Here is a 6,038-nt window from a genome sequence, read left to right on the forward strand (position 1 = left end):
TGTGAGTATAGTCAGGAAGAAAACGACTTATGAATACGTTATCAATTTTTCAAAATTATCTCTTCTAGAAAAACAAAGTTTTCTGGCGTGGGAAAAATCGTTTCTACACGTTTCTCACTTTTTCGCGAGAAAACGTTTCCTTCTCCATTCTTGATTCAAAGAGTATACTCGGTACCTTCTACATAACGTCTCCTGAATAAATTCTACACATTCGGCTCGAAGTAATTTCTCTAGTAAATAAACATTACAGGAAAGGTAGAAACGGCGCGGCGTATAATTGAAGATAAGCAAAACGACGGAAGAGCAAGAATCGTTTCGTCCGTCCAAAGATTCTTAGGAATTTCCCGGAGGTGTCCGTAGCCGTGCGGAAACAATATTCACAAAGAATGGAAATCTTCCTTTCTCTATAAATAGAGGAACTCGAGAGAAGCACGGAGAGGGTTAAAGTGAACGAGGTAAACTAAACGGTGACGCGCATGACTGGTCGGCTCTGAGTAGAGCGTCGCCGCGCACACTTGGTCAATTTTTTACTACTCTCGGACTGCTCCCGAATTTGTTTTTGGGATCAATAGGAGAGAGCGCGTTTATTCTGTAAATGCCTCCGGACAGTCCGGACCTACTTCCGGACAGAGGGGAGAGAGAGAGAGAGAGAGCGAGCAATTCAGCGCGACGGCTTTCGGAGAAAACAAATTCCAAGGCGATGGACGGGACAATCGTGTGAAAAATTGACAAACTGCGCGCGACTGTTCGCTTCGTTCCACCATTTTTCAACCCTCAGTCGACAACTAACGTTTTATTTTTGACAGTTTCGTTATTCGATATTGATCAAGCGGTGCAAAGCGATAGTGCGGTCACGGCGGCCAGTACGACGGGATTAATTATTTAGAGACAATCGGTTTCGCGGCGATTTATATTTCCCATGGGTCAAAGGGCGTGCAATATGCATGCAGTCGCATGTATAAATGTAGCCCTCCAAAAACCGATAGATAGCAATATTTCTCCATACAACTGCTGGTATAGGTTTAGTAAAAATTTATGGATTTCACGCCGCGGCCCAGATTTATCAAACTTAATAAGATGCATTGTCTTTTCGAGGAAGCTTTTTCAGATCCGTATAGTTATGCGGATCTTGTTCAATTTGTTTCACGTATATAAAACGCCCTACGTTTAAATTCTCTCGACATTTCATAGAGTCGGATTTCGTCGGTAAAAATAATACTTTGATTTTTTTTTAACAATCTCGCAACAGTGGAATCATGTTTCATCAAAACGCCACAGTGCTCGAAATTTCTATTACACGCGGAAAAAGATAGAACCATAGAGGGAGAGAGAGGAAGAAAGAGAAAAATGTTTCAGCGGGCAAGAGTACGCACGAGCCCGCGTAACTGAATGCTCACGTTCGATATCTCGATAGCGTAATAAACCCTGCCGGGTTAAATTGAGAAAATTATATTCCTCTTGCCGTGCTTTCATATTATCGAAGCTGAAAAGGTGGCTAAGTGTTTGTGTACCCTGAAGATCCCGGGAGCGGTGACAGTGGCGTACAGCACCTCTGTCGGGGTATTCCCTCGGTTAAAGTGGCTATGCGCGCGCTGAAGAAGATACCCTGGGATAGTAACCCGGAGCCGGAGCGCGGGAAATGGAAGGTGAACTAACAAACCTCCCGTTCCCTCGGTAAAAAAAAAAAAAAAACTTTGAATGCCACGAGATTTCCGGTGCCCCGGAAAAGAGAAGAATTACTTGGTCGCAACGAGAAATAATCGTTTCTCGTCGTTGTCGTACGCCGTACGGCATAAGTTAAAAATAGACACTGACACCCTGGAGAATAGTTACCTCTCGGAAAAAGTCTGAATAGCGGGACGGCAGTGAGTTGTAACAGGGAGGGAAGAAACTCGCGGAGAGAGAATTATTTTCTCCGACATGATTCTTAGTGAGTGTAAGCACGCCACCGTTGTTGTTTACCGTTCGAAACGCGGAGATCCCTCGTGCGCTCTTTGTCATCGGGAAAGCCTAAGGGGCCTTCGAGAGGGGGATGTTCCACGACAGGAAATTGAACACGACCGTTTACGACTGTGTAATAACAGGCTTCGTACCGGACCACTTAAACAGCAATTGTAGGTCATCTCGAGGAGTCACTTGGCACGACACAATACTGCGTTCTCTCTCTCTCTCTCTCTCTCTCTCTCTCTCTCTCTCCTCCACTCTCTTCGTGTAGAACCGAAGCTACTAGTCGAGATTGTTGACAATGAGATAGGAAAGTGCCTCTCGAACGAACTCATTGAGAGCTAAATACCGACGAATAATGATTCGCCCGTGAAACGGAATGGCCCGATGACCAGAATGATACGAAACGTGATTAAAAATGTATCGACGTTACATTTAACCTTTAAAGATCCGCGAGACGTTGTATAATGTCCCGTTCTCACGCCACCTTTTATTTTCTCATTCGAAATTCTCGTGATCAACAGATTTTTAGTCCGGCTCTCCGGTATAACCGACGTAATTAATTCTCGCAAAAACTCTTACAGCCATATGGTTGGCGTAATTACGTTATCACCTTAATAAGTCTCATCTGGAAAGGTCCAGGGCAAAAAGTGAATAGGATATTGAATTATTTTAAAGTCGCTTTTATCTCGTTAACACTGTGAGGTCAGCGACGTTTGAATAGCCAGACGGAGTAATTAATCTCTATATTAATTTCTCATTTGAAATAAGATCTCGGATTAGTTTCTTGACCTAAAGTTTAAATTTCATAGCGCTTTATTGCAGAAACTGTAGGAACCGGACACTTCAAACAGCTTTAATAAGATCGCGTTCTACGTCGGATTAGAACATTGACGTACATGTATGGTTCTAAAAGGTAGCAAGTCAACTGGGAATGCATCGATCGTCATTTCAAGTACTGCACGAGGTCGTTCTACGAGCCGTTCTTGACGCATCGGCCAATCGCGACGACGATCGAAGAGCGTTTCAAATTTTATAGCTCTAATTTCGCGGAAGGTCTGATTGGCTTGAAATGCTTCTCGTGTTCGATCTTTCGATAGAGAGGTTTCTCGACTTTGATCTCAAGAATCTCAAGAAAGAAAAAGATAAAAGAAAATTTTGTTATTGGAATAAGTTATCTAATCTTTTTCTGCTATTAATCTTTTGTATCCTTTACGTCTTTAAATTAATTATTTTATTATTAAAAATTTTTATTAACAATAAAAAGTCAATAATTAATTTAAAAAAAAAATAACGTAAAGGAATTAACACAACGGTTTATTAGTACGCGTAGTACGAGTAGTCGGTTATTATTTTAACTCTTTCGTAGAATGACGTTCGTTCGCCGGGACTAGAATTATTGTTCAACGTAACTTGGAAATTTTGCTAGAATGAAATAGTCGTTCCGCTAATGTTGGGATCCACCCAACTTATCAGGTTTCACATAGTTTCAAAGAAAGTTCATAACGCATACATTTTTACGATTCTTCGTAGTGCATACACTTTTGTGGAAGTTTTGCTCGAATTTGAAGAACGCGCGCAACCACGCGGATGTTTATCAAGTGGGAAGTTTGTTTTGCTATAATAAAAGTCGACCGATAAAAAAAAAAACAGGAGACTGAAGGTCTGGAGGGAAACTTGTGGGCGTCCTCCTTCTCAAAGTCGGACGGTCATGTTAGAATAAGGAGGTATCTCCTGTAAATTTAATGGCGGATCGCGTTTGCAGACGTCGACTTTCTACACCCTTTTCGGTTTATATCTCTCCCTCGTCCACTTTTCGCCGTTCCATATCTTTTCTCTTCTGGTGCTGTCGTCATATAATCTCCATAAAAAAGTTTGCGATACGATCCTGTCATTCACGTCGTCCTCAGTTAATAACACTGGCGAGATCACTCGCTCTCATGCTCGAACATAAACCATCCTGCGGGCATCGTGTTGGCAGATCAGTTTCACACATTCCCGAAATACTGCCACTGAATTTTCCTCCTTCCCCACTTGACACTATCTCTCTGTTCTCCCCTCCCCCTCCTCTTCTCACACACACACACACATACACATACACATACATACGTACGCAAACAGAGTTTGCATCAACCTCAAATCCATGTTCATTATGGATAAATTCCTAAGCCATTAACATCCCTATAATCTTACCGTTCCGAGCAACGCCATCAATCCTCTTTGCTCTAAGCCGCCCCTTTCCGTCTCAATTTTCCTGATCATTCCTCACCGTCCAATAATCCTGTAAAATGATAATACGACGATGTCGCTGGATTCGATGAAATAATAGTGTGTCAGCGTTGTATCAATTAACTCATGTATACGGTCTCACGACGGAAAGTCACATCAGTAGGACAGTCACGAGATATGTATTTTTCATTTTGCGCGCACAGAATTTTTCCCGGGCGACAATTTCTTTTCATCAGACTGACAACGAGAAGAAGGGGAGAGAGAGGGGGGGGGGGGGGGGGGGGGGGAGAGGAAATGGTTTTTGCCTCTGGGGCTCAGGCATAAATAGACTTATTCGATTTCATCTGTGATCAGAGATGTTTTCTCATGCGTTTTCCAGGGAGCGGACTACGGAAGGCTACGGAAGAAGAAGCGAAAAAGTTCACGTGGGGGTACAAACATCCGAGACGTCGGGGAAGTGTGCGACGCCGGCGATCTGCAATTGCTAAATTCATTCCGCTAGCCTCGAGGATATGTTATTTCTGAAGGCACGGGTTCGAATCGCGCGTATCAAATGCGCCCGCAATGGCGGCGGAAAGTGGGCCAGGTCGGCTGTCGGAGCCGGTAAGTTAACGGCGACAATGTAAAGCGGTTTCATCCTTTTGCCCGGCTCGATAGAGCCTCGCGGCTGCGGGATTAAACTTTAGATAGAATCTCTCGAACTTTATTTATCTACTTTGATAATGCGCGAGAGACGAGGCGATGCTTTATATATATATATATATAGCGACAATGACACCAAACAAGATAAAGCTTTAATTTCGGATATGATGTACGATAAAGCGTGAACGACGACACTTACCGTAATATTATAGGTACCTAAAAAAATAAATAGACTCCACTTTTTTTTAAGTTAAATTTTAAAAGAATCATTTTTTTCGGAGAGGTATTCATGAGAGGTGCCATTTGTTTGCGTAAACACGTCACGAGCGTAGGGGAAACGCGTTGCGAGAATTAAGGTCAGTGGTTTTGATATCCCGCGTGCTCGGGGGACAAGATCTCTCTCGTGCTCCGATTCCTTCATTAATCCTCATTATTCTTCGTTAACCTTGCTCTTGTTCCTCATTAATCTCCGTTAATCCCCGGTGGAGCTATCGCCAACGCCAGTCGTCGGGAACAGGCGAGGCAATGGAATTGATAATATTCTTGATTTACTTCGCACCCCCTACACTCTAGCTGGTGTTCTAATCTGGCAAAACAAATAACTAGTTGACTCTCGAGTTTGTTCGTAGATGTAACTGGGAGTGAGCTGCGGAAGCGATGAGACACGAGCGACGTTAAGGTGCGATCGTCTGGAATGAAGGATTAAGATAAAGACCGCGCGACGTTTATGACGAGATCCTGCCAGTTGCAGAGAGAGAGAGAGAGAGAGAGAGAGAGAGAGAGCTCGGAAACTCGAAACTCGAATTCGCGATAGAGATAATCGGGTACGTGCCCTTCGCGAAATATCGGCAGCTCTCTTTGCTGTCGTTTTCATAACGGATGTCGAGTGCACAAAGCCCCGCGGCTTTCCGCGACGAACCACCATCTGTCCATTTAACCGGACTCCGTTGAATTTGCGGAAACGCAAGCGTCAATCGACTCTCTCGTCGCTGTTGCTGTATCGAAAAGGTGGAGTCGCGATATACCCGGACACTTGATATCTCCGATCGAGCTGATACTCCGCGTGTATAGCACGTAATGCGTTCAATGCGTAATTATCACGGATTATTCTCGTGAGTGGAGTCACGATCCGATCCCGGTGTGTGATTGGTGCGACGCGGAATCGGGAATCAGGAATCAGGAATCAGGAATTGTCAGGAATGCGACGCGCGTTGCCTCGAGAA

Source organism: Trachymyrmex cornetzi, unplaced genomic scaffold (assembly GCF_001594075.2).
Source record: "Trachymyrmex cornetzi isolate Tcor2-1 unplaced genomic scaffold, Tcor1.1 scaffold83, whole genome shotgun sequence".
Lineage (NCBI taxonomy): Eukaryota > Metazoa > Arthropoda > Insecta > Hymenoptera > Formicidae > Trachymyrmex > Trachymyrmex cornetzi.